This window comes from Coregonus clupeaformis, chromosome 1 (assembly GCF_020615455.1).
Source record: "Coregonus clupeaformis isolate EN_2021a chromosome 1, ASM2061545v1, whole genome shotgun sequence".
Taxonomy (NCBI): Eukaryota; Metazoa; Chordata; class Actinopteri; order Salmoniformes; family Salmonidae; genus Coregonus; species Coregonus clupeaformis.
In genome coordinates, this window is record NC_059192.1 from 68365531 (window position 1) to 68372705 (window position 7175).

Sequence of the window (7175 nt, forward strand, 5' to 3'; positions counted from 1 at the left end):
TTCTGCAAGACACCAGTACCCAAAATGATAGCCTAAATTGCAATGCCTACAAGTTGAATACCTATTTTTTTGGGGGAAAGCCCTAAATTAAACATTGAATTATTAAAGTGATAGGCTAAAGAAATTTGGAGAATTTAGATAATTTTGAATACACATGGATTTCAATAAAGAAATGGATAAGGCTGTTCTATTCGTTTTGATTTAGTTCCTATTGCAACTCAGACAAATGACTGAATGGATGACATACTGACTGACTGAACTGAATGAAGGATGAATTAAATGTTCAAATATGTTGTAATGACGAGTTGCACGCATGCCTGTATTAGGATATGACTCTATGACTGCATGCCTCCAGAAGGGCATTTTCTAAGGCTGAGTGGTGCTTTTCCGCAGGAGCATGGTGCTGTGATGCTGCATGGAGATCATAAGCTTTTCAACTGGGCAGCAGTGTTGCGATGGACTACCTAAGACCACTGCAACAGAGTTATTGTAAAGTGTGGGAATAAGCTTATGCCAGACTTAGCCTACGTTTAACCTCTCCCTTGTTCATTTCAAAGTCCATATATTCATGACCCGATTCATATAAATCATATGAAATAAATGTCTAAATATTCTAGAAGAAAACTTATTTTAGTGACAGTCTCCAGTGGTCATACATAATTCATAGATTCACCAAACAACTATTATTATTCTATGTTTAATTATTCCTGGTATATACTACTGGGTATGATTGCAGACAGAGTCCAGAGAATGGGATGGTGCAATATTGAATTAGTCATATTTTGATAAGGTGCATGCATGGGGATGTCCACGTCACCCAGAGATATGCCCATGCTGTAGAGATACACCAAGTGGACTGAAACTTCACTGTTGTAGGCATAATACAGCTAGTGCTATTTAGACTTGCGCTGGCAAACAAATCCATTACATTAGCTACCTAAATGTGAAGTAAACTCAACTGAGTTTGGCATACGTATTTTTTGTTGCTGAGATGAAACTGCCAAAACTCTGAATTGTATGTCAGAATTACAACACAAGATTTGTTCAAGCCTAAAATGTTAGTCATAATCGTAACATGGTGTTTGTATGTTCACAGATGAAATTTCACGTTTAAGTTAATGTTTCATGCATGGCTTTTCTTATGATCCTAAAAATGTATGTATCGATTTTCTTACGATCCTAACAATACGTACATTAAACCTTTTGGCAGGTATCTGGCTCCATAGCGGCGGCATGCACAAACAAATGTGCGAACGCCATGATACCTAAGAAGATGAAGAAGAAGAAGAAGTAGTAGTAGTAGTAGTACCCGGATGGAACTGTCATGGCCGCCGTCGCTGACCTGCAAGGCTGAAGAGAAAAATAAGGTAAATTCATCAACAGTAAATCTTTTTTCAACTGTAATTTTAACAATCGCAAGAGTTTACATTGCGTCGCAGTGGAGATGTCTTAATAAATCATCGCTAACCATACATTTACGTTATGAGGCGTTATTTCTCGCGTGGGTGGGGGCAAGCTCTATTTTGTATTCAAATAACCGGTTATTGAACAAGTTATTACACTATAGTCGCAATATAAAGTATTTATTTGTCAGTATCAAGGATGAAGTTGATGAGGTACGTAGAGCAATGTAAATTCGCAAGATAAACATTGCCCCATGCTTTCCATTGGTGTTGTAGGCTATACGTCTGCGTTTTTTCAAAGTTAGAGAATGTCGAGGATGTATAGGTAGCTAGCTACCGGAAAAGTACATTAAAATTGTATTTTTGTCAAGTAATTAATCTGATTACAATGTATACACACGAGGTGGGATTTGTTTGTCTTTTACAAATAGTGTTAGTTGTTGTTGCCTGTTGTGTGAAGTAACGTTAGCTTACTGAGACATGAAATTGTTTGGGGCACACACTGTACTTCTTGTGCTGAACGGTGTGGGTATGGATCCGATGTTCTGTTGGTCATTGTCGTTGTTTGTAGGATGCAGGGAATAAAAATAATTTCCACAATGAACGTTATGCTAGCTACTTCCTATAGGGACCCTCTTCGATAATAACACATAGACCTACACCATTTGAAGGACATTAGTGTCAATATCATTAGCCTATCATATTGTAAAATGACAAAATTTACCACATACTGCTATTAAATGTATATTTTTTCCACAGAAAATGTAGTAGAATTAGAGCATAGTTTAGGGTTAGGATACCTTGTGAAATGCATGCATGGGAGTTGCATAGGCTAATGCAGCAAATGTAGTATTCGTTAGCAGTGATGTAAATGTGTTTTTGGGGATGATGGCATAACATGTCACTCAGTTATGTATTTTTTGAGTTGTGTAGTGCTGGGACTTTTGTAAATCCCGGTGGCCATTTTTTCAAACATGGTCGCAAGCCAATGCTCCAGGGTCAGTTCTGCTGTTTTCTTGGTTGTGTCAAAAAACATGGGTTGTGTGTTAATACCCAACCTCCAAAGGATCTGGTGCAAATAAGTCTGTGACATTACAAAACCAACAATTTAGACTGCCCTTTGTACTTGTTGATAACTATATTTTGCCCTATCAGAATTAAGTTACGTGGCCTTTTAAAGTTATAATCAAATCCTTGGAGTTGGTTGGCAGTTAGGCTATATTGGAAAAGGAGTGTCCTCTTTCAATGCGTGCCTATATCCAACAGTGTGATGTTAAACTTAAAGGTTGAGTAGGCTTGGGCGATACCTCGGTATACGGTATATTTCCGAAATACCGACAGTATGACTTTCAATACCCTGAAAAAATCATTTATTTAGGGTGGGGCACCACCGCCTTGCGGGGGCTGTGGAGGTGCGTGCTACGCCACTGCTTATAAGTAAAGTATAACTATAAGAAATGTAAGGTGTGTCAAATAAATTATGTCCAACTCAGGGCTCCAGCTATGAGTTTGGTTTGCTAACTTGCTAGCTAAGTGGCTAGATGTCAAGATCGAGCTTCTTGGTTACAGCAGATGCATTCAATCCCCTCCTGGATCAAGATCCGTGTTGCCTAATTTTTTAAATGTATTTTTTAGAAGTAGTGCCCCTTGTGTGCACATTCGGTAATTCTGTAGACCCCAGAAACAGTATGAAAATCTGGATATTGCCCAACCCTAAGATAGTCAGCGATGCATGAAGTAGACTAAATAACAATATTGGGCCGACTTCCGCAACAACTAAGAGCATGAAGTGTGAGGCTAAACTTCTGTGCTGTTGTTGTCCAGCAGCTGTATCACATTGCAGCACAGTGAAGCGTACATGTGCAGATACTTTGACTTAGTCTTGCATCGCGCTCATCTGCAACATTATCGGTTCATCCTGCTGCTTGTGGCAACGTCATATTGCAGAGTCTCAGTTCAACCATAATCTGAATCTTACCCTTCATTCAACCATATCCATACTCTTTACTTTACCTTTCATTCAATATTTTACCAATTTACACAAACATAAAATTATGATGACAATAAATGGATATCAAAACCTTTACCATGTAATCAGTCCACACAATAAATGGTAGCAGTGGTGGTGTTAATCATTTTGCAATTTTTCTGACAGCTTGCGGAGCCCATCCCCACATCACCAACCCTGAGGGAGAAGACAGAACATTCATGATAAGGCTTCCTTGGATGGGGTAAAGGTACATTCAAATAGTCATAATAAAAACAAAGGAGGTAATTTCTGAGGTTGCTTTTTGTTGAGCAAGTATTCTATTGATGCATCCAGTTCAGTCTTGATAATTTTCTAAAATATGAATAAGGCTGTTCATACAACAGACATACAGTGGTTATATATGTTTCAATCAATTTCAGTCAATACACTTTTTATCATGCTGTTCTTTAATCTTAATCTGTATAGCCTACCATAATGTATTATCTGATACGAGGCAATTGCACCAACAAATGTGCATATGCTGTGTGGAATACTGTTTTTCTTATAGTGGTAACATTGAGATATAGGCCTAACACAGATTTCAGTGCGTAAATAATCTTGATTACAATGAAAAAGCCACAAGAATAAAGTATGAGACCATCTGATCTCACATCGGAACTTTGTGAAGTCATCATTAGCTAGGTTTCCATCCAATTTGCAACAGATTTTCATACGAATATCGTCATTTTCCCACTAGAGGTGATAATTATTTAAAATTAGCATCAAGCTCATCACCGTACACTTTCACCACCCTGTGACGTTAATCATAATTTATAAATGTAATTACATCTGTGGCCTAATATGCTGGGCATGCTTTTCCAAGTCGCAGTGGAAGGACCACAACATAGCATCGTGTGACTGCAAGTTTACTTTGACATTATGGTAATTATATAAATATTTGCACATAAAAGCGGGGACGCACAGCCCCGACCACACACCTCCCCACAATTCCCAACCAACGCGGCTCTTCGTACGTGGCTCCTGTTAGGGATTATTATTTCACTATTCTAATAATATTTATTTTTGTAAAAATTGGATATGCGTGAAAAATAAATAAATGCCCTTGACCAATCAGAAGTCTACCCATAAAATATTTGGAAACCAATGGTTTGGGGTATAAATATACCCTATAGACTACAATATTATGCAAAGTTAGTATTGATCATATTGAACAATATGGCTTTATTTTCATTTACATTCTGAATAGAGGGAGTGTTTTTTGTGCTACTGTACCCTGTAAGCCCACCTGAGATAAATGTCAAATTTACAAAAATGTCATGTATGTATAACAATGCAAGGTACATTTAAAAATGTATCTTGTTGTAGTTATGTTGCTACTGTGAGACTGTGACATGCAGTCTCACAGTAAAAACCCATATTTTAAATTGGCAAGAAATTGTAATGAATGCACATGAAATACTCTACCATGTGCATATAGCAGCACATTCATCTCTTCATTTTAGATAAATTATGATCACTTATCTGAGAAGTTAGATTTTTTTTATTTATCTGAGGGTAGCCTCAACACAAGTTTTTTTTTTTTGTAGCTTTGAAATTGGCCATTTAATGGTACCTTACACAATTGTCAATAACTTAATAATAAAACATCTGATTGGCTTAGAATAAAATAAATTATGGATATAACAACCAGATTAATTAGTTGAAATATTAAACAGCAGAACATGTTTTTTATTTGAATCCAAAGATTGAAGTGGGCTTAATGGGTACATGGGCTTGTCAATGATCTCAAGGCAGCTGGGACCATAGTCACCAAGAAAACAATTGGTAACACACTACGCCGTGAACACACGGCCAAGGCAACAAAGGAGTGGCTCAAGAAGAAGCACATTAAGGTCCTGGAGTGGCCTAGCCAGTCTCCAGACCTTAATCCCATAGAAAATCTGCAGAGGGAGCTGAAGGTTTGAGTTGCCAAACGTCAGGCTCGAAACCTTTAATGACTTGGAGAAGATCTGCAAAGAGGAGTGGGACAAAATCCCTCCTGAGATGTGTGCAAACCTGGTGGCCAACTACAATAAACGTCTGACCTCTGTGATTGCCAACAAGGGTTTTGCCACCAAGTACTAAGTCTTGTTTTGCAGAGGGGTGAAATACTTATTTCCCTCATTAAAATGCAAATCAATTTATAACATTTTTGACATGTGTTTTTCTGGATTTTTTTGTTGTTATTCTGTCTCTCACTGTTCAAATAAACCTACCATTAAAATTATAGACTGATCATGTCTTTGTCAGTGGGCAAACTTACAAAATCAGCAGGGGATCAACTACTTTTTTCCCTCACTGTACATACACCCCCTGTGGATGGCAATACAACAAAACGTTGTTTTTGGTGTAGATTTTTTTGGCTGCTAAAGAAAAGAAATGTGTGAAACACGTGCGCTAGTAAGCAATGCCCCCCTCAAGTGCTTGATGCAGCCTGTGATTTTGCCTATGATGTTCGTTCAGGTGAAGACTGGAGCTGACTGGGGACAACATCTGGTAAAGACGCCAGTTCTACAAACAAGTAGCTATTACCCCTCGGTCCTAGAATAAAACAAAAATTATCTGTTTGAAGGTAATTGTCTCTTATACTTAAGTGTACATTATTTTTGTTGGTGAAAGGCATGAACTTGGCATTGCTTGCTGTCTTCTGATTTATTCATGCTACTTTACTAGCAGCTGGCAAGCTGGATCAGGCAGCTTTACATGCGAGTGGAAAAAAAGCTATGTTTGCTAAGCTATCGATCTGATTGATAAAGTTGATAAAAATGCCATTAGCTAGCTAGCTAGATTGAAACTGCTGAAGGGAATTTGGCTAACGTTACCTAACTCCCACCATCAGTCTGAGTTCACCACCGTAGCTAGCTAAGTGGACTGTAGCTAGGTTTCTAGAAAATAACTATATATTTGCTAGCTATAATACTGACTATTCTGAACACTTTTTGTAAAACTACTTCGTTCCCCTGCCTGTTTATTGATGCACTGGGGACTGAAAAAGTAGGCAAGAAAAATGCTCCTCTGATTTCACTGCAAATAGGCTGTGTTGTTTTGGTATAATTTGGCTGAATAGGCTTGTGCACATTTACATTAGTGTTTCATTAGTTAATTAAGTTAATGACTGACTAGTCTAATTCTTATTCATGTTTTTGGTGTTGTTTCATTTAAGATGAAGAGGGAGTTGGGTCACTAGAAAATCAGCATGCAGACAGACCAGGGCCCGTATTCACAAAGCATCTCAGAGTAGAAGTACTGATTTTAGGATAATTTTTGCCTTTTATATCACAATGAATGATTACAGGGTCCTAGATCACTATTCCTACTCTGAAGACGCTTTGTGAATACGGGCCCGGGAAGAAAGCTGTTGCCCAATACCTTGCACAGTAGTTTTTCACCACAGGACCCTAGAGGTATTACAGTCAATGCTTATGAACTGAATGTGTATGTGAATTTCCATATATCAATGACACTAACAAAAGGGTTGAATTGTTCAGCAACATGTGCAGTGAACATGGCTTTGGTGATGAAAGGTACATAATGCATTTATTGTAATCTCCACTGCATGCTGTGACATGGGCTTGGATGGTGACACACATCTTCAAGCTTCCTGACTGAATACTGTGGTCTTCAGTGGTTCCAGAAGCAAGGGCCTTACCTGGGAGTACAGCAACAGTCCCTCTGTCTCGCAGCCATTCTGACAACATGTATTGTATGGAACCGCTCAAATTCATAGAAACTGCTACGGACGC

At 38.2% G+C, this 7175-nt stretch overlaps 1 long non-coding RNA gene across 1 annotated transcript; it reads left to right on the forward strand.

The window, feature by feature from the left end:
- The first annotated feature begins 1256 nt into the window (after window positions 1-1256).
- LOC121583512 lies at window positions 1257-6696 on the forward strand. The gene is made up of 4 exons (XR_006003535.2): window positions 1257-1367; window positions 3559-3640; window positions 5896-6004; window positions 6596-6696. It is a non-coding gene; the product is annotated as an uncharacterized LOC121583512 (long non-coding RNA).
- Window positions 6697-7175: the final 479 nt, after the last annotated feature.